Source organism: Rhinolophus sinicus, chromosome X (genome assembly GCF_036562045.2).
Source record: "Rhinolophus sinicus isolate RSC01 chromosome X, ASM3656204v1, whole genome shotgun sequence".
Lineage (NCBI taxonomy): Eukaryota > Metazoa > Chordata > Mammalia > Chiroptera > Rhinolophidae > Rhinolophus > Rhinolophus sinicus.
Genome location: NC_133768.1, coordinates 77129221 through 77151847, shown reverse-complemented (window position 1 = coordinate 77151847; position 22627 = coordinate 77129221). Strand labels below are relative to the sequence as shown.

Here is a 22627-nt window from a genome sequence, read left to right as displayed (position 1 = left end):
TGGAGATACCTTTAATATTAATCTCACAGGGTTTTCCTGAGGACTGATGGAGACAATACATGTGAGAAGCTTAAAGCAGTATCTGAAATACAGTAAGTACTGAGTAGGCAATATGCAAATTTCTGTACTTTCCAGAACACTACTATCCAATAGATCATCTCATTAGATATTCAAAGCAACCACTTAGGAGCAGAAACTATTACTTTCACTGACTGATAGGAAATTGAGGCTTAGAGGAGTAAAAGCATTAATTTAAGTTCTCCTATTTAATGAGTGAGAGAACTGGAGTAAGATATAGGTCATATGTCTTCTAGTCCAGTGTTGTTTCTGTACTGCCCTAGCCAAATGCCAAAAGTCACAGAATAAGAATTTGCGCTCAGATTTACCTCTAGGATAAATCTTAGTACTGGCCAGGATCTGGGACAATGTCAACCTTCTAGGATATTACAATACAAGTGAGAGGAGAGAGAGTACTAAGATAGCTCAAAAAGTACCCCTAGAACAATAGGTGTAGCTGACAATGAGTGAAGCTGACAATCACAGGCAGCTTCCAACTTATACAAATAGGGTTTCCAGGATGGTTGTTTGGACTATGGAAGGTATTTTCCAAAGGAACCATCACTGTAAACAGGAGTAAGCACCCAACTCAGCCTACCAAGTGTACCGAAAGCAGGGAGCTGCTACAGCCATGGAACCTAGTCCAGGTTTTACAGGGGTGGATAAAGAGGAAAATGAGACAAGGCTGGAGAGGCAGACAAGGGCTGGATTCTGCAGGCCTTGATGGCCCAGAAAAAATGTTGGATTTTATTCTAAATGTGATGGGAAGCAACTGGAAGCTTTTAAGCCAAGGAATGATATTATCTGATTTACATTTTTAAAAGAGCACATTGATGCTATAACAGGAAGCCATGTAGAGTGATTCTACAGTGAGACAGACTTGGGCTTGAATCTCAGCTCTTTCCCTTCATAGCTTGAACATCTTCTTTTCAGTGGATACAATAATAGTATTCACCTCCCAGGGTGAAGTGAGGAGCACAAAAGATAATATATGTACAGTGCTTAGCCCAGTGCCTGGCACATAGTAGGTGCTCAGTATGTGTTAACTGCAATTAGTAGTAGTAGTAGTAGTAGTAGTAGTAGTAGTAACAACAGTAGTAGTTGTTGTAGTATTTAGTATTATAATCTCAACTTTGAAAACATATGCAGGACGGGGTCCAGATCAACTATTAGGTCAATGTTGCTTGAAATGAACTTTTTGGACTCGTAAGACCTGACACAATGGTGGAGTCTCTGGGTGCAAGGTAAGGAGATGGAAAAGGTCTGTCTGGGGTTGCTCCCAACTAACTACAGGGGTTTCTCTGTCCGTTCTTCCAAAGCCAGGACATGCTCTTGCTCCTGGCTGTGTTCCTGCACAGAGGGGTGCATGGGATAAGGTGGGATGACAGGACAAGCATGGAAAACAAGCATTCTTTTCTCACCCTTTGTTTCACTTCTCAGAGTCCTAAAGGGTTCATTCATTCAAAAGTTGCTGAGTGTCTTGTATATGCTAGCCCGGTGCTGGACCATGATATCTTTCCAGCAACAGCTGAGTCATAGGCATCGTGGGGGAGCCCCACTTGGCCAACCCATCATCTTACATGGTGGAAACTGTACAATGCAGCAACTAGGATGGAACAGGTGCCAAGGACCCTGCATGGGCAAGGGTTTCTTCTACTTGGACTCTGGTTTAAGCTACATGAGGTTATTAATTACCCTTCAGCCAGCAGAGGCAGTCTGGAATGCCACTGTGGCACATGTCTCACACATGCCCTGTGCTGCAGACAGACCATGTCCAGAGAATGGTGATCATGCAAAGGGGTTTCTCTATTGGTGCACTCTTGAAATCTGCGGTCTTGTCTGACCACATCCAGTTCTTATAGTCCCAAAGCTGGTCTGCTCCCTGGAACGGATGAATATAGAGACATAGCATGCCCTTTTGGCAAAGGGACTTGCGCCATGCTAACCCATGCTTAGGCTGTCTGGCCCTAAGGTAAGCTTACTGTGTCATGAGTGTGGAAGGAATGACTGCAACTAAAGCCAGGGTGATGCCATCCAATTTACCTGCTACTTTATCGTCCTATTATTTTGTACTCAAGACTTTTACATCTACTTTCATTTACTCCTTCATTCATTTGATAATTCACTATTCAACACTTATTGAGTGCTACTCTGTGCTAGACACTGTGGAAGGTGCTGGAATGCACAAAACAAAGTCTCTGCCCTCAAGGGGTTTATATTCTAATGTGGGAGGCTAGATCATTATCATTAGAATATTATTTCTCCCATCCAGAAAATTAATAAAATCTTCTCTCAACCCTAACTAACCCTCCAGATACTGCTCCTACCCTACTAATTTCTTCCTCTTTGTACTAAAACCTTGAAACAATTGTTCACACTCATTGTCTTCAAGTTATCTCCTTCGGTTCTCTCTTCAACTCACTCAAATCACAGTTTTGATCAAGGTCACTGGTGATCTACATGTTACGAAATCCAATGGTCAATAACAGGTGAGATTTCAAGATAGCAGAATAGGAAAATACTGTGCCTGCCACCTCACCTGACCACATTAAAATTACAACTAAATTATAGACCAATCAACCTCAAGAATAATCGGAAGATTAGCTGAACAGAACCCCTATAACTAAGGATATAAAGAAGAGGCCACACTAAGACTGATAGGATGGTTGAAGACATGAAACGGGCTGACCAAAAACCCACAGGTAGTGGTTGAGCACCAGGAGGAACACCTCAGCAATGGAGGACCTCCTGAAAAGTGAGGGGGCCCAGCCCCACACTGGGCTTCCCAGCCCTGGGGTCCTAGTCCAGGAAGATGAGTCCCCACAACCTTTGACAGTGAAAATCAGTGAGGATTCCACCCACCTTGGTGACACAAAAGGTGGCTGGAAACACAGACATCCTTTTAAGAGACTTGCACATAGACTCACTTGCTTACAAGCACTCACCATGGACTGAGGGAGGGGCAGTAACTCAAGAGGTGCCAAAGACATAGAAGGAAAGACTAACTTTTATGGCTTCAGAGTGAGGGCTAGCCGAACAGCCACCATTATCACTGTGTGAAACCTACCTTACATGTAGCCTACAGGCAGGCACCGTCTTTCCTGTATTGAGCCCTCCCACACACAGCCAAATCTGAGACGACATTGGCATGGTGAACTTCACATGTACCCCATGCTGGTGAATCCCTGGGACCACATGTAGCATCTCTGGGGGCACTCTCAGCTCTTTGGTGGCTAGCCCCACCCTGCAAGCTGCAGGAGGCTTTTACAGCAGCAAAGGGCCCACAACATACTGAGAGGCCACCTGGCAAAGTTGCAGTGTCTGGTAATCAGTCCCAGCTCATACTGCAGCCTTTCTTAGAGGGTTCTCAGAGATGTGTGGGCCTAAGGTGAGTGAAGGCTGGCTGAAGTTTTCTCTGTGCATTTTCCAGAGTGGCCACAGGCTCAGCATTGGTGAATAATGAATCTGCATTAACTTTGGGAACACAATCCACCCCACAATGGTGAATACCTGGGACCCCAACCCACACAAATAGAATGGTATTACCAGGGGCACTTTCAATAGCTGGACAACCAGCTGAACCTGTGCACCTAAGAAGGCTCTATCAGGGACTGAGCCTTACAAGAAGCTGGTAGATGGCAACAGCCCTGGCATTCCCTGGGCAATTTGATAATTTTCCTCAGGCCTTATACTGGTGGCAGCAAGCCTTGGATTACAGTGAGGTCACCGCCACATGCCTACAGGTTCAGCACAGGCAGCAACCAACTACATATAGCTTTGTAGCTCATACCATGTAGCACTGGGACACTCACAGGCAATGGCTGAATTTAGACTGCACTGAAGCCCCTCCCAAGAAGCATCAGAAACAAGAAACCCAGAGGCAGGCTTCAGGCCACACCAGAGCACCACCAAATTAACACCACAAGCAGCAAACCCAAAGAGTGGTCTCAACAGGCACAAGAGCATGAGGAGCACAAATCCACCTATGAGGGGTCATGCACCACACAACAGCTCATGTGCTGCGTGTATAGCCAATACTTACAGAGAGACAGCCTGAAAGTCAATCCCACCTACTGTCATATCAAAAGCAATCAAGGCTCAATTACAACGGGTGGGCACACACAACCCACACAAGGGACACTCTTGGAAAACACAGAGCAGGTGAAAAGGGAGATTGCATCGCTGGGTCACACAGGACACTTAGTACATAAGGACACCAGGCTAAGACTGAGAGACATTGGAGGTCTACATAATACATAGAAACAAACACACAGAGGGACACAAAATGAGAAAACAAATGAACATGTCCGAAATAAAAGAACAGGAGAAAACCCCAGAAAAACAACTAAAAGAAATGGAGGCAACAAATCAACTTCATACAGACTTCAAAATACTGCTTATAGGAATGCTTAAGGAAGAAAAAACAAAAAGAAAAAAGAATGCTTAAGGAACTTAGAACTTCAATGAAGAGATAGTAAGCATAAAAAAGGACATAGAAACCATAAAAAGAATCCAATCAGAAAGAAATAATAGGGAGACGTCATCAAAATGGCAGCATGAGGTGAGTCTCTGGAAATCTCCCCTGGAATTTACAACAAATTGAACAACTCTAACTCCACAACGAACTCCCAGTGCAGCAGACAGGTAAGACAAAGGTACTCACTACTGAATTCATCTAAAGGTGGGCAAAATGAGTGAGCAGGGGAGGACGAAAGAGAGAAGTACAGAGACAGGGCCACCCAGGCACAGAACGCAGACCTAGCTCAGTTCTCTGAGCTCACTGTATCCTGGAACTACCACAGCTGCGGGAGAGGGAAGAACTCGGACTGCTAGGGCTCCATTTATGGCCCACAGGGCTGAGGGAGCAGCATATAACTCGGCTGAACCCAAGGCTCAAGGCAGATACATTGGAGCAAAGACTGAGGGAAGAAAGAAGAAAACGGTGGTTTAAGCCCTCACTGCCACAGAGAATGGAAGCCCTAGGCACTGAGACTAGCCGCCCCCCACTTATCCTCCCAGAATTCGTCCTACCCCTACCGGGCCAGTGCTAGAAGCGGAACAGTAGCAGTGTCAGATCAAAAGAACAGAATATTTGCAGTTCTGAGAACTGTGGTCGGCAGACACAGACTCGCAGCCCAACTAGTTCTGGCAAAGAGGAGGGAGCTGGGGAAGTAGGACTGCCTGTGGTGGTGGTCGCCACCATTGCTCTGGGCCAATTCTCACAATTCACCCTGCCCCTGTCCCCACCTATATGGGCAGATCCCTGCAGGAGTAAACAGAACTGTGAAACACATGGGCTCTGAATTGGGTGCAGGATGAGCTTTGGAATTTCAAAAGCTCTCCACATACCCACAGGGACGCGGTGCCCATGACCCAGGTGAACTGTGAACAGAGGAGAAGTCTGCCATCCAGAAAATTGTCCCACTGTGTGAGAAGATGGAATAGTGAAGAGAAAATATAACACTACAGTGTGAGAGAGAAAAAAGGCTGCAGTCAGAGATAAAATAAAACATTCTACAAACGTGTACTAGAAAACAAAAGGAAAACCTCTTCCTATCAACCGGTTGCAGAATCCATTCCTGTACATGTCTACGAAAAGAAATGATAAATCATTAACTGCCATGAAAAACCAAGCCAACAAGACAGCTCAGAAAGTAAGTGAAAAGTCTCCAGAAAATGAACTTAAAAATATGGAAATATGTGACTTAAATGACACAGAATTCAAGACTGCAGTTCTAAAAAAACTCAACAAGATAGAAGAAAGCAAAGAAAGGCAGTTTAATGAACTAAGAAACACAATCAAAGAATAAAATGAGCATTTTAAGAAAGAGATTTAAATTTTGAAAATGAACCAAATAGAATTTCTGGAGATTAAAAACTCAGGAAAAGGAATTAAGAATTCAATAGCCAGCTTAGTTAGCAGAGTTGATCAGAAGGAGGAAAGAATCAGTGACATTGAAGATAGAAACATAGAAATGACATAGATAGAAGAAGAAAGAGATTTGAGACTTAAAAGAAATGAATGAACTCTACAGGACCTTTCTGACTCCATCAGAAAGAGCAATATAAGAACAATGGGCATACCAGAAGGAGAAGAAAGACAGAAGGGAACAGAGAGTATATTCAAACAAATAGTTGATGAGAACTTCCAAAACTTCCAGAAAGAACTGGATCCTCGAATTCGAGAAGCAAATAGAACACCAAATTACCTCAACCCCCACAGGCCTTCTCCAACGCACATTGTATTGAAACTGTCAAAAATCAACGACAAAGAAAGAATCCTTAAGGCAGCCAGGGAAAAGAAGACGGTAACCTACAAAGCAGAGCCCACTAGATTATCATCAGATTTCTCAGCAGAAACTCTACAAGCTAGGAGTCAGTAGAACCAAATATTCAAAATGTTGAAAGAGAGAAATTATGAGCCAAGAATAATATATCCAACAAACAAATCCTTTAGATATGAAGGAGGAATAAAGACCTTTCCAGACATACGGAAGCTGAGGGAATTTTCTAATACACGACCTGCACTACAAGAAATACTAAAGGAGGCTATTGACCACCATCAACAGGGACAATTTGTGGCAACCAAAACATAAAAAGGGGGAGAGTAAAGGCCTGAACGGGAATATGGGAATGGAGAAAGTAAGCATGCTGAAGAAAATGGAATACTCTAAATATCAAACTTTCTTTTACATAAACATAAGGGTAACCACTCAAAAAAAATCCAGAACTGAAATATATACTGTAATAAAAGAAGAAACAGAGGGAAACATCATAGAATACCACCACACAGAAATAATAGACAACACAAAAAGGCAAAGAAACAATGGAGACACAGCCTTACCAGAAAACTAAAGATAGAATGACAGGAAATCCTCACATATCAATAATCACCCAAAATATAAACGGACTGAACTCACGAATGAAAAGGCCCAGAGTAGCAGATTGGATCAAAAAACTAAACCCAACCATATGCTGTCTCAAAGAGACATCTCAGCTACAAGGACAAGAATAGACTAAAAGTGAAAGGGTGGAAATTGACACTCCAAGCAAATGGTATCCAGAAAACATCAGGTGTAGCTATACTGATATCAGATTAAAGACACTTCAGGGTGAAAAATGTAATATGAGACTAAGATGGACATTTCATGATGGTAAAGGGGACTATACAAGAAGAAGACATAACAATCATCAACATTTACGCCCCCAATCAGGTAGTACCGAAATAGGCCAATCAACTGCTAACAGAACTAAAGGGAAAAATTGACCAAACAAAATTGTACTACGGGATAAATAAATCATTGACAGCTATGGATACATCATGCAAAGAAAAAATAAATAATGAAATAGCAGCCGCAAGAGACACATTAGATGAAATGGACATAACTGACATTTATAGAGAACTTCATCCTAAAACATCAGACGGCACATTTCTTTCTAGAGTACATGGAATATTCTCAAGCATAGACCATATATTGGGACATAAAATCAGCCTCAGCAAATTTAAGAAGATTGAAATCATATCAAGCATATTCTCTGATCACAAGGCTTTGAAACTGGATATCAACTGCAAAAAGAAAGCAGGAAAAACACAAATACATGGAGATTAAACAACATACTTTTAAAGAACGACTGGTCAAAGAAGAAATTAGAGGAGAGATCAAAAGATACACAGAAGCAAATTACAGTGAAAATACATCCTACCAAAATTTTTGGATGGAGTGAAAGCAGTTTTAAGAGGGAAATTTATATCATTACCGGCCTATCTCAAGAAACAAGAAAAATCCCAAATCAATAACCTCATGTTATACCTTAAAGAAGTAGAAAAGAAGAACAAATGACACCCAAGGTCAGCAGAAGAAAGGAAATAACAAAAATCAGAGCAGAACTAAATGAAATAGAGAACAAAAAGACAATAGAAAAAATTAATGTGACAAAGAGCTGGTTCTTTGAAAAGATTAACAAAATTGACAAACCCTTGACTAGACTCACTAAGATAAAAAGAGAGAAGACACTTAACAAAATCAGAAATGAAAAAGGGGAAGTTATCACGTACACCAGAGAAATACAAAGGATCATCCAAGGTTACTATGAAGGAGTATATGCCACCGAATTCAATAACCTAGAAGAAATGGACAAGCTCTTAGAAACATATAGCCTTCCTAGGCTCAACCATAAAAAAGTGGAAAATCTAAACAGACCAATTACCAGTAACAAATTTGAATCAGTCATCCAAAACCTTCGCAAAAGCAAAAGTCCTTGACCAGATGGCTTCACTACTGAATTCGACCAAACATTTAAGGAGGATCTAACACGAATCCTGCTCAAACTCTTCCAAAAAGTTAAAGAAGAGACAATACTCCCTAACTCATTTTATGAGGCTAACATTAGTTTGATACCAAAACCTGGTAAGGGCAATACACAAAAGAAAACTACAGACCAATATCTCTGATGAATACAGATGCAAAAATCCTAAATAAAATTCTAGCAAATCGAATACAACAATGCATTAAAAGATTATTCATCACACCAAGTGGGGTTCATCCCGGGGCACAAGGATGGTTCAACATCCGAATCCATCAATGTGATACATCACATAAACAAAATAAAGGACAAAAATCATATGATTATATCAATTGATGCAGAAAAGCATTTGACAAGATACAACATCCATTTATGATTAAAACACTTAATAAAATAGGTATAGAAGGAAAATACCTTAACATAATAAAGGCCATATATGACAAGCCCTCAGCTAATCTCATAATTAATGGTGAAAAACTGAAGCCCTTTGCTCTACGTTCAGGAACACGACAGGGCTGTCCCCTATCACCTCTGCTTTTCAACATAGTGTTGGAAGTCCTTGCCAGAGCAATCAGGCAAGAGAAAGAAATAAAACGCATCTAATTGGGAATGAATAAATTAAATTATCACTCTTTGCAGATGACATGATGCTATATATAGAAAACCCTAAAGACTCCACCAAAAAGCTATTAGAAACAATCAACAAATACAGTAAAGTTGCTGGCTACAAAATCAACGTACAAAAGTCCATTGCTTTCCTATATACTAACAATGAAATCTCAGAAAAAGAAATACAGAAAACAATTCCTTTTGCAATTGCAGCAAAAAGAATAAAATACCTAGGAATAAACTTAAACAAGGATGTGAAAGACCTATATGCTGAAAACTATAAGACATTTTTGAAAGAAATTGAAGAAGACACAAAGAAATGGAAAGACATTCCGTGCTCATGGATTGGAAGAATCAACATAGTTAAAATGGCCATATTACCCAAAGCAATATACAGATTCAATGCAATCCCCATCAAAATCCCAATGGCATATTTTAAAGAAATAGAACGAAAAAATCATCAGATTTGTTTGGAACCACAAAAGACCCTGAATAGCCAAAGCAATCTGAAGAAAAAAGAACAATAATGGAGGTATCACACTTCCTGACTTTGGCTTGTAGTACAGGGCTACAATCATCAAAACAGCATGGTATTGGCAGAAAAACAGACACATAGATCAACGGAATAGAATTGAGAACCCAGAAATAAAACCACATAAGTATGGACAGATTGTTTTTCACAAAGAAGCTAAAAACATACAATGGAGGAAAGACAGCCTCTTCAATAAATGATGCTGGGAAAATTGGAAAGCCACGTACAAAAGAATGAAACTAAACTGCTATCTGTCACCATGTACCAAATTTAATTCAAAATGGATCAAAGACTTAAGCATTAGACCTGACACAATAAAGTGCATAGAAGAAAACATAGGTACTAAACTTATGGATCTTGCGTTCAAAGAGCATTTTATGAATTTGACTCCAAAGGCAATGGAAGTAAAAGCTAAAATAAATGAATGGGAGTATATGAAACTTAAAAGCTTCTGCACAGCAAAAGAAACCGACAAAATAAAGAGGCCACCAACTGAATGGGAGAAGATTTTTACAAACAGTGCCTCCGATAAGGTGCTAATATCCAAAATATACAAGGAACTTATGTAACTCAACAACAAAATCAAACAACCCATTTGAAAAATGGGCAGAGGACCGACGAGACATTTCTCCAAAGAGGACATACAAATGGCAAATAGTCATATGAAAAATGCTCAATATCACTAATCATCAGTTAAATGCAAATAAAAACCACAATAAGATATCACCTCACCACAGTTAGAATAGATAGCACCAACTAGACAAATAGTAACAAGTGTTGGAGAGGCTGTGGACAAAAAGGAACCCTCATACACTGTTGGTGGGAATGCAGACTGGTGCAGCCGCTATGGAAGACAGTGTGGAGGTTCATCAAAAAATTAAAATAGGATTATCATAAGATCCAGCAATCCCTCTCCTGGGTATCTACCAAAAAAATCTGAAAACATTTACCCATAAAGACACGTGTGCTCCAATGTTCATTGCTGCTTTGTACATGGTGGCCAAAAACCAACCAAATGGAAACAACCGAAATGTCCTTCGATAGGCAAATGGATAAAGATGTTTTGGTATATATACACAATGGAATACTATTCTGCGGTAAGAAAAGATGAAATAGGACAATTTGTGACAACATGGATGGATCTTGAGAGTGTAATGCTAAGTGAAATAAGTCAGACAGGAAAAGCAGAGAACCATATCATTTCACTGATATGTGGTATATAAAGAAAAAACAACAAAAGAACAAGACAAACACATGAGAAACAAAAACTCATAGACACAGAAAATAATTTAGTGGTTACCAGAGGGTAAGGGGGGTGGGGGGTGGGAGATGAGGGAAAAGGGGATCAAATATATGGTGATGGAAGGAGAGCTGACTCTGGGTGGTGAACACACAATGGGATTTATAGATGATGTAATACAGAATTGTACACCTGAAATCTATGTAATTTTACTAACAATTGTCACCCCAATAAATTGGAAAAGAAAATCTTGGCCTCATCCAATATTCTGAGGTTCTGATTTATGTGATTTAGAAGGGACCTGGTGATTGTTCTTTTTAATGTTTTCTAGGTGATCCTTTTTGTGAAGTGAAATCTGAGAACCAGTGAATTTGAGAGTACCATGGTGAATGGGAACCTGCTTAAGTTAGGGTAGAGGGAAGGCCTAAATAAATGATATCATTGTGAGATAATATAATTTAAGTGGAACCATGAAGGACAAAGGGATCATGAGGAAGTTGGGGCATGGGTGAGATTCAATTTCTGGTGGAGGGCAGAATGAGAATGAAGATACTGAAGCAGGAATGAGCTTGGTGTGTTCTCACAATGGAAGGCTAGAGTGGGCCAAAGAAAGAATGGAACAAGATGAGTTTGGAGAGATACTGGCAGAAATATTCTGGTTTGGGACAGATTATTCAGGGCCTTTACATCATGGGAAGGAAACTGGACTTTATACTACATAAGATGAGGGCCATTAGAGGGTTTTGAGGAAGGGAATGATGTGATCTGAATTACTATTTTCTAAAGTTTGCTCTTGCTGCTATGTGGATGATATGAATGAAAGCCAGGAAACAATTAAGGAAGCTGTTGTCATAGTCTAAGGGGGACTTGATGGTGGCCTGAACTAGGCTGGTGACTAATTATACTTTCCGTCTAGACAGCAGAAGCCTGAGAGTGGTAGGCAAATCCATTCTGCTCAGATAAACACACAAGCTAAGAGTCTGTAGATTGCTGATTCTGTGATCAGTGGCTCCGTGGTTGGAATATGTATGCTATGACCTGACCTAGGGACAAGGTCCTGTTGACCAGTTAATGGGTTATTGGAAGAGATGAGAACTAGAAAACAATACAGTGATGAAAGGGCTTAGAAAAAGTGATGGCAGCATTCATTCATTTACATTTTAAAGAGTCCCATTAATCCCCAGCACTGGGTCTTTTATGTTTTTTTTTTTTGGGGGGGGGGGAGAAGGAGGGAGAGGGAGAGAAAGAGAGAGAGAGAGAGAGAGAGAGAGAGAGAGAGAACTCTGTGTTCTAGAGAAAGCTTATAAATTATAGGAGGAGATCAAGACAGGAACAAGAGAGAATGAGGTAAGTATACAGAGATATAAATACAAACAATATTTGCTGTCATTTATTTAGCACTCAATTTATGCTGAGCACTGTGTTAGATATTTGACATATATTCTCATTAATCTTCACAACTCTATGGTATAGGTAATATGGTCACCCATGATGATCATGATGATGATGGTGATAATAGCAGCTAACATTTATTAAGTGCTTCATATCAGCCAGGCATCGGGTTAGGTGTTTTGAAATGTCTTATACAGGTATATGTTCATCCTATAGATGAGGATAACTAGGCCCAGAAAGTATAAGTGACTTATCTAAGATCACAGAGCTAGGCAGGTGCAGCTCTGACATTCAAACACAGATTTGACTCTCAAGCCCAGGCTCTTAAAGTATTCTGAAAGTTTAGAGCAATTAGCTCCTACCTTGTTCTGGGAGGTGTATGAGTATAGGGAGAAAGCCCCAAACAAGGAGGAAAGGTGTGAGGATGAGAAGGGTGGAGCCTATTCAGGGGTTGATGGAGTGATAGAGAATAGTGGCTCAAAGGCAAGGCAGTTCTCCTTGCCCTTCTTAATCCTAATCACCTCACCTGTGCCTGCCAGGGGCTGAGCTTACCATCAAGTCTGTCTGTCACTCAGGGCTTGATCTTTGGTGCTGTGGTTTTTCTAAGGCCCCCAGAAGCTCAAACAGCTTTAACTCCACTCCAAAGGATGACAAGGTATAGATTTTCAAACTCAAACCATGATGAGTAGGGAGTTGGCAGCCCCCTATTTAGTTCTTTCTTCAGTGGAAGCAGTCCTTGAGCACTTAGAACATTGACAAGATCAGAAAAGAACAGGAAGTCTAAAGAAGCCAGCAACCAGCACCTAGCACAACGTCTCATCAAGCTAACAAAAAAAGGTCATCATGTAACACTGCTTGTAACAGCAAAAATTTGTCAATGATCTAAATGTCCATCAATATGGGATTGATGAGGTAAATTAAAAAAAAAAAAACATCCACAGAAAAGAACACTGTGTTGTTGTAAAAAAGGATGAGGTAGAACTATATGTTCTAATAAGGGAAGATGTTTCCAAAAGATTGTAAGTGAAAAAAGCAGGTTGCACATCAGTCCCTATAGTATGATTCCATTTGAATCACAGATTCATATTTATGTATACACAAAACCAATAACCACAATTATCTGATAGGGTGTTGGCACAAAATTACACTTTCTAATTTGTATACTTGGGCATGCTGCTGACATTAACAACAAGCCAATATTATTTCTTTAATTGCAAAAAGCTACAGTAGTTTCCATTTTTCAAAACAAAAGTCTCCATCTTAGGTCATCCTTCATCCATCCTGTCTTTTGTAACCATAACATATCTGGATTCAATAGTGCATCTGAAATTGTCTCCTATAACTTTTTCATAAATGAGCTAAGATAAGATAGCAACATATTAACCAGATTATAACACAAGTCAAATATATTGGCAATCGATTAAAGAATTTTACTCAAAGCATAGGTGACAACCCACAGAAAAAACACTATAGAAAGGCCACAGGTTTTTTCCACTTTTATTAATAACTTAGATGACATGTAAAATGTACTTACCAACTCTGAAGATGATCCAAGCTGGCAGGGATATCATATAAATTGAAGAACAAAATTGAGATTCAAAATGAGCTCAGGTGGGCTGGAATACTGCACTAAAATAAAAATAAAAATAAAAATGTGAGATTTATAAGATAAAGAAAGAATAACCTCAATTAAAATTTTAAAAGTCTATTTTGTGAGGCCAGAATAAGGGAAGCATGGCTTAGCAGCAAGTCACATAAAAACAAACAAACCAAAAAAGATCTAGGGGTTTGAGTTGACCTCATAAGCATAATTTGAGCTAACAGTTTAATATAGTTAAATTATTCAGCTGTGAAAAACAAAGCACAATTTTAGGTTGTATGAATCAAAGTACATTTTTTGGATCCCAGAACATAATTGTTGCACTAAAATATGTGCTCTTCTCTCCTGGAGTCTCCAGTTCAATTCTAGGCACCACATTTTAAGAGGATCACTGAGAAAGTGAAACACCTCCAAAGGAGGTCCACAAGATTTACAAAGGGGTGGGAAATCATCCCATAACAGGAGTGGCTCTTGAACGGACCAGAGACATGTACCATGAAAAACAGAACCGTCAGGGGATATACAGGATACCACTTGCTTTCAAATCTCAAGTGTTTTCCTATGGAAAGTATACACTTATTCTGGGTTGCCCAAGAGACAGAACTAGGACTACTGCCACACAGTGGTGAAGGAGGCTGATTTTTCAGTAAACTTATCAAAAGGCTTTCTGACCTTGAGAGGGTCCTGCAAAAAGCTGAGCAGGCTCGTGAGGCAGTGAGTGTTTTAAGTCAAGGTTGGATGAACAGATACCCAATGGTAGAATTATATTAACTGGGTCCTTTTCAGCTCTAAGAGATTGCATCTCTTTCTCCCATTCTCCATGCCATGACTTCCACTTTGGTACCTCCTCTGGACCAATGAGCCCTCTCTCTGCAGTCAATACAGTGGCAAGGACAGCTCTGCAAGAACTGCCACCTCTTGTTTATTATTGTCCAAGGCCTATGGTGGGGGGACACATTGCTTATAGCAGAGCCAAATGACTAAGTCTTATCACGTCCCTCCCCCCTACACCTGGACAAAATGCTCCCATGGCTTTCAATCTCACTCCCTGTAAATGGAAGTCATCACAATGGCCTACAAAACCCTAAACAAACTGCCATTATGACTTCTCTGACCTCCTATCCTATTACCATTAACGTCATTCACTCCACTTCTGGTACAAAGGCTTCTTGGCTGTTTCTTAAATGCAAGGCGTGATACTAACTTGAGGGCTTTGCTATTGCTAATCTCTCTGCCTGGAATGTTCTTCCATGAGATGATACCTGCGTGGCCCGCTCTCTTACTTCCTTCAGGAATAGACTCAAAGATCAACTTCCCAGTGAGGTCTTCCCTGACCACCCTCTTTAAAATTATAGGCCTTGCAGGTTGTTCCCCTTCAAACTCCTCCCTGTTTCAAAACTCCTTATTATCCCATCATAAAGTTTTTCCCTGTAATACTTAATATCATGTAGCATTATATTTTCTATTTTTAGTTTGTTTTCCTATCCATTCTATTTAGCTATAAGTTCCTTAAATGCAGAGATCATTTTTTGGCCTATTTTTTGTTGAATATCAGCCCTTGGAATATTAGCTAGCACATTACTGAAGATGACTCAAGGCTGGAAGGGATATCAAATGAGCTCAGATGGGCTGGAATACTGGGTGCTCAGTAAATGTTTAATGAAATGGCCACTGCATGTCAAATTCATGCCCTTTTCTGAAGTCTTGATTTTTCTCAACAAAAGAAATTTCAGATTTAAGAACCAGAAAATGGTAACAAGGAGTTGTGTCTGTGTAGCAAGATTTAGGGTGATTTTGTTTATGTTTCTCAATTTCCCCAATTTTTTGTTATGCATTAATATTACATTAATGCTTACCTGGCTATAATCATTGTAGTAGGTAACATCTATTGAGTGCTTACCATGTGCCAGGCATTGTGATAGGCACGTTATTTGTATTAATTCATTTAATTCTCACAATAGCCCTTTTCAGTTGGCACAACTATTACTCCCATTTTAAAGATAAGAAAACTGAGAAACAGTGAAGTGATATGACTTGTCCATGGTAACACAACTAAGATGATGTATCCCATGTTATTACCCCCTGACTTCAGCATAAGATGAAAATTGATGATGATAGCTAACATTCATTTTGCACTAATCATGCATCAAGCACTGAGTTAAATGTTTAAAACATATCACCTCATTTAATGCTTACAACAGTCCTATGAGGTGGGAACTATTATTATGATCTTTTTGTTTGTTTTGTTTTGTTTTGGTTTTTTTTGTTTGTGTTTTTTTTTTTTTAATTAAATTTATTGGGGTGACAATTGTTAGTAAAATTACATAGATTTCAGGTGTACAATTCTGTATTACATCATCTATAAATCCCATTGTGTGTTCATCACCCAGAGTCAGTTCTCCTTCCATCACCATATATTCGATCCCCCTTACCCTCATCTCCCACCCCCCACCCCCCGCCCCCGTTACCCTCTGGCAACCACTAAACTATTGTCTGTGTCTATGAGTTTCTGTTTCTCATTTGTTTGTCTTGTTCTTTTGTTGTTTTTGGTTTATATACCACATATCAGTGAAATCATATGGTTCTCTACTTTTTCTGTCTGACTTGTTTCGTTCAACATTACTCTCTCAAGATCCATCCATGTTGTCACAAATGTTCCTATATCATCTTTACAGTACTGGACCCTCCTATAATATAATAAACCATACCACACCCACTGTCACACTTGGACTCTGCTTTGGTTTCAAAAGAAGCATGCATTGATTCTCCTGTGTTCCAGCCAAGTGAAGAAGACCGAAAAGCAATTATCTGCTTCTCAGCCTCCAACACACATGATTGCAGCCCTTACTGGCGCCACTATCTCTGTCTAAGATGTCCTTATTCTCTCTGCCAACCCAATACTACCATTTTTCTTTCCCCTAAGAACAACTCCTTCCATGCATCCTTCCATGATTGGCTTATTCCATCACAATTTCTCACCACACACTATTCATTTTGTTTGGTACTGGTCATCTCTGGCTTTACAGTGCTGGCTCTCTTTCCACTAATATATGTCCCTTCTTCTCAATTGTACTATAGCTTATGGAGGCAGCTAGCCCTTGAGCAGGTTGGCATGCCCTGAATAAATGGTACATCAGCTTGCACAAGGTAGGTTCTCAATAATTATCTGCTGACTTCATAATGATACTATACCCTCAGAGTTGTAAAATGTTCTCTTTTCAAAGAGCTGTCATACATATTATCTCATTTTTGCTTCACAGAAGCCCAAAGAGATAAGAAAGGCAGATCTCAGTTTTCTCATTTTTATAGTTAAGGAAATTGAGGGCCAAGGAGGATAAGTAAGTTGTCTAAGGTCACATATCTGAGAATTGAGCCCAGCCCTCTGGACTTTGAGCCCCAGATTCCTTGCAGTAGGCCACACTAATTCTACCAAAGGCACAGTTAGCTGAGAGCAATGCTAATAACATCCCTATAAATACCTTGTATTGATTCTATCACTGGAGCAAAAGCAATAAAGCGCCAGGACGCAATAACCAAGGTTGAGATTGGGAAGTAAGGTAAATTCATACACTCTGTGGTGAGAAGGAATTGAGGCTTATCAGATGGGTGGTAATGACACTATTAAGTTCTTTGTGAGGAGGGCACTGGAGAGTGAACTAAATGCTGACCTTAACACAGGGCATATTAGCTCAACCCTCAGCAGAAGGGAGGCAGCCTAGCAGGAAGCAGGGTGCATGTGAGAGAGCACTAGGAGACAAGAAAGATGGGTTCAAGATCTAGTTCTGCTACGAGCTAACCACTTGTCTATAAGGAAGGTACCTAACCTCTCTGAGGCTATACTTCCTCAATAGAAGATGTCAATTAGGGTCTCTCAGAGCTCCAGCATTTCACAAATCTATGACAAAGGTCACAAATTGGTGATCCACAGACCAAATCTGGGCCACAGACATATTTTCTTTGGCCCAAATAATGTTTAAAAATTTTTGATCTCATAACTAACATTTAAAAATCAGAATATTTTATGTATTAGGTTAGTACAAAAGTAATTGCAGTTTAAACGGTTAAAAATAATTGTAAAAAACGGCAATTACTTTTGCACCAACCTAATAAATATTTGGATTTCCAAGCTCTCTAGAAAAATTTGATCTGGAGAAGCCAAGATAGCAGATTAGGTAAATACTATGCCTACTACACCCCAGGATCACACTAAAATTACAAATAAATTATAGAACAATCAACCCCAAGATTCATCTGAACACTAGCTGAACAGAACCACCGTAACTAAGTACATAAAGAAGAGGCCACATTGAGACTGGTAGGAGGGGCGGAGATGCAAAATGGGCTGACCCCAGGCCCACAGTGAAAGGTTGAACGCTGGGAGGGACACCTCAGTAGTGAGGGCCCCTCTGAAGAGAAAGGGGCCTCGCAGCCCCATGCTGTACAACCCAGCCCAGGGGTCCTGTGCTGGGAGGAGGAGTTCCCATGGCACCTGGCGGTGAAAAACAGTGAGGACTCTACATGCCCTTCCCGGTGGGACACAAGGAGGCTGGAAGCCCAGATGCCCTCCAATAGAGCCAGCACACAGTCTTGCTTGCTGGCAGGCACCCACCTGGTTCCTGGTGGAGGGATGGCAGCTTGGGAAGGCCAAGGACATGCGGGGAAGGACTGAGCTGAGTGCCTTTGGCACAAGATTTGGAGAGATGGGAGCTATTGTTTTCCCCATGTGCAGCCTGCACACGTGTGGCCTCCTATAGAGGAGGGCACCACTTTTTCAGGGTTCAACTTGCCCCCAAAGGGCCAAGTCTGGGCCTGCACCAGTCTGGGTCTGCACTTGTCTGGGTTTGGTGGAATCCTCACACGTGTGCACTGCCTTGGTGATTCCCTGGGGCCACACCCTCTACATAGCTGGTGCTACTCTGGGAAAATCTTTACTGCTTGTCTGCTGGCCCCGCCACACAGGCTGCAGATTAAAGCTGGTGAAGGGCCTGTGGTGACCAGGAAACATTTCCTGGAGAGTGTTAATCCTAGATGTGCACTGCCTTATAGACAGGCAGTGGCTAGACGTAGCTTTTTTTTTTCTTCCGTTTTTGTTGTTGTTGTTGTTGTTGTTGTTGTTGTTGTAGTGGTGTTTTTGTTGTTGTTTTATTCTGCTTTTTGCTTGTTTGGTTGGTTTGTTTTGGTTTGCTTTGTTTTGGTATGTTGTTTTTGTTTTGATCTATTTTGTTTTGTTTGGTGCGGAGGTGTGGCCCAGCACTGGTCCAGGAGCTGAGACTATACTGAATTTGTAGAAACCACTGGCCACACCCCTTAGCTCCCAGTAACTCTGCCCCACCCACCTAGAACTGCATTGCCATGGGCACTCTGTGCTCCTGGGTGATCCGCCCTGCCCCCACAAACCACACAAGACATATATATGTATATTTTAAATTTATTGGGGTGACAAATGTTAGTAAAATTATGTAGATTTCAGGTGTACAATTCTGTATTACATCATCTATAAATCCCATTTTGTTTTCACCACCCAGAGTCAGTTCTCCTTCCATCACTATATATTTGATGCCCCTTACCCTCATCTCCCACCCACCCCACCCCCCTTACCCTCTGGTAACCACTAAACTATTGTCTGTGTCTATGAGTTTTTGTTTCTCATTTGTTTGTCTTGTTCTTCTGTTGTTTTTGGTATATATACCATATATCAGAAAAGATGATATAGGAACATTTGTGACAACATGGATGGATCTTGAGAGTATAATGCGAAGCGAAATAAGTCAGACAGAAAAAGCAGAGAACCATATGATTTCACAAGACATATTTTTACAGCAGCGGACAACCAGCAATGGCCTGGGGTGATTTGGGTGGTGTGACCCCAAAACTGCACTGCAACCATTCAGGAGCAGCTCTTAGGAATTTGTAAGTCTGAGGAGGAGGCTGGCTCCAGTGTCCTCAGGGCACTGTACAAGGTGGTCAAAGGCCAGGTACTGGCAAAAGATCTGAATCTACATTAACGTTGTAAAAACCACTGGTCACTTCTCATGGTTCACTTGAACTCCATCCTGCCCAGCTAGTGCTGCATCCCTCAAGGGCACTCTCAATACCAGGTCAACCAGCCAGCACATACAGCTAAAGAGGATCTTTCAACAACTGGGCCTTACAGGAAACAGATAGGTGACAAAAGGCCTAGGGGGCTCTGCACCTTTTGCTAAACTGCCTCAGTCCCACTGAGGCAACCTGCCTCAGTTCACAGAGAGACCACCCCCACATACCTCCAAGGCCAGCACAGGGAGCACCCAACCACATACAGCTTTGAGACACCCACCAGGCAGCCAAGGCCTGCTAACAGGCAGGGCTGAAATTGCACTGCATGGGCGCCCCACCCAGGAGACACAAGAAACAACACACCCAGAGGTCAGCTTCAGACAACACCAGAGCACTATCTTGTTAGACCCATAAGTGGCATACCCAAAGAGGGTTCTCAACAGGTACAAGAGCCCACAGGGGCGAAGGCTCCTGTGAGGGGTCAGCCCTCACACAGCAGCACGTATACTGTGGGCATAGCCAATCTTCATAGCTAGTCAGCCTGGGAGTCTATCCCACCCACTGACATGCCAAAAGCAATGAAGGCTCAACTACAAAAGGAGAAAACACACAACACAAGGGAAACCTCTGGAACACACACACAGGCAATAAGAGAGAATGTTCAATTCAACTACAAAGGACACATATTACATAAGGCCACCCAGCAAAGACTGGGAGACATAGGTGATCTACCTAACACACAGAAGCAAATACAAAGCGGCAGCCAGAATGAGGAAACAAAGAAACATGTCACAAATAAAAGAACAGAAGAAACCTCCAGAAATGGAACTAAATGAAGCAGAGGCAACCAACCCACCAGAGACAGAGTTTAAAACACTGGATTATAAGAATGCTTAAGGAACTGAGTGAGAATTTCAACTATGAGATAGTAAGCATAAAAAGAATATAGAAATCAAGAAAAATAGCCAGTCAGAACTAAAAAAATACAATAACTGAACTGAAGAATACACTAGAAGGAATCACCAGCAGATTAGATGAAGCAGAGGTTTGAATCAGGAATTCAGAAAACAAGGTAGCAGGATTCACCCAATTGGAATAGCAAAAAAGAAAAAAATAGTAAAAACAATAAAAAAGTTTAAGAGACCTGTGGGACAATATCAAGCACAATATTTGCATGACAGGAATGCCAGAGGAAGAGAGGAAGCAAGGGAACAAGAACCTATTTGAAGAAATAATGACCAAAAACTTCCCTAACCTGGTGAAAGAAAATGACATACAAGCCCAGGAAGTACACAGAGTCCAAAACAAGATGAACCCAAACAAGCCCACACCAAGACACATCATAGTTAAAACGACAAAGATTAAAGACAAAGAGAGAATCCTAAAAGCAGCAGGAGAAAGATAGCTAGTTATTTACAAGGGAGCTCCCACAAGACTATTGGCTGACAATCCTACAGAAATGTTGCAGGCCAGAAGGGAGTGACAGTAAATACTCAAAGTGATAAAAAGAAAAGAAACAAACAAACAAAAAACCACAAAGGCCTACAACCAAGATTGCTCTACCCAGCAAGGCTATCATTTAAAATTGAAGGAGAGGTAAAGAGCTTCCCAGAAAAGAATAAACTAAAGGAATTCATTACCACCAAGCCAGTATTGTAGGAAATCTTAAAAGGACTTCTTTAAGCAGTATAAAGGAGAAAACAAACTAACTAATGAGGACCAGAATATGAATACTAAAATGGCAATAACTATGTACCTACCCATAATCACTTTAAATGTAAATGGATTAAATGTTCCAATCAAAAGACATAGGGTAGCTGAATGGATAAGGAAACAAGACCCATACATATGCTGTACACAAGAGACCCACCTCAGATCAAAAGACACACACAAACTGAAAGTAAAAGGATGGAATGTGATATTCCACAGAAATGGAAATGAGAAAAAAGTGGTGGTAGCAATACTTATATCTGACAAAATAGACTTTAAAATGAAGACTTTAATAAAAGACAAAGATGGGCACTACATAATAATAAAGGGATCGATCCAACAAGAGGACATAACTCTAGAAAACATCTATTCACCCAACATTGGAGCACCTAAATATATAAAACAGATCATGACTGACATAAAGACAGAGATCAACAGTGACATTATCATAGCTGGGAACTTCAGCACACCACTGACAACACACCACAAGAACTCAAAAAACAGGCCTTCCAGACGGAAAATAAATACGGAAACAGCGGCCTTACATGACACATTGGACCACTTGGATTTAATCAATATTTTCAGAGCATTTTACCCCAAAGCTGCAGAATACATGTTCTTCTCAAGCGCACATGGAACATTTTCCAAGATAGAGCACATGTTAGGCCGCAAAACAAGTCTCAATAAATTTAAGAAAATTGAAATCATATGAAGTGTCTTCTCTGACAACAGTGCTATGAAATTAGAAATCAACTACAGAAAAAAACTGGAAGACACAAAAATACATGAAGGCTGAATAACATGTTACTAAATAATGAATGGGTCAACCATGAGATCAAGGAAGAAATCAAAAGGTATCTCGAGAGAAATGAAAATGAAAACACGACCCAAAATCTATGGGATGCAGCGAAAGCAGTCCTAAGAGGGAAATTCATAGCAATGTAGGTCTACCTAAAGAAACAAGAAAAATCACAAATCAACAGTTTATCAACACTTAAGGGAATTGGAAACAGAACAGCAAAATAAGCCCAAAGGGAGAACAAGGAAGGAGATAGTAAAGATCAGAGTGGACATAAACGAAATAGAGACCAAAAAAACAATACAAAAGATCATTGAAACCAAGAGCTGTTTTTTTGAGAAGATAAAC

General features: G+C 40.6%; 1 protein-coding gene across 3 annotated transcripts in view; it reads right to left on the bottom strand.

The window, feature by feature from the left end:
• The window catches only part of PAK3 (p21 (RAC1) activated kinase 3), a 415175-nt gene that overhangs the window by 338148 nt on the left and 54400 nt on the right, over nt 1-22627 (bottom strand). For all 3 annotated transcript variants that reach the window (XM_074324355.1, XM_074324352.1, XM_074324353.1), the window contains exon 2: nt 13669-13763. The gene's annotated coding sequence lies outside the window, so the exon portion shown is untranslated. The remainder of the gene's footprint in view (nt 1-13668; nt 13764-22627) is intronic.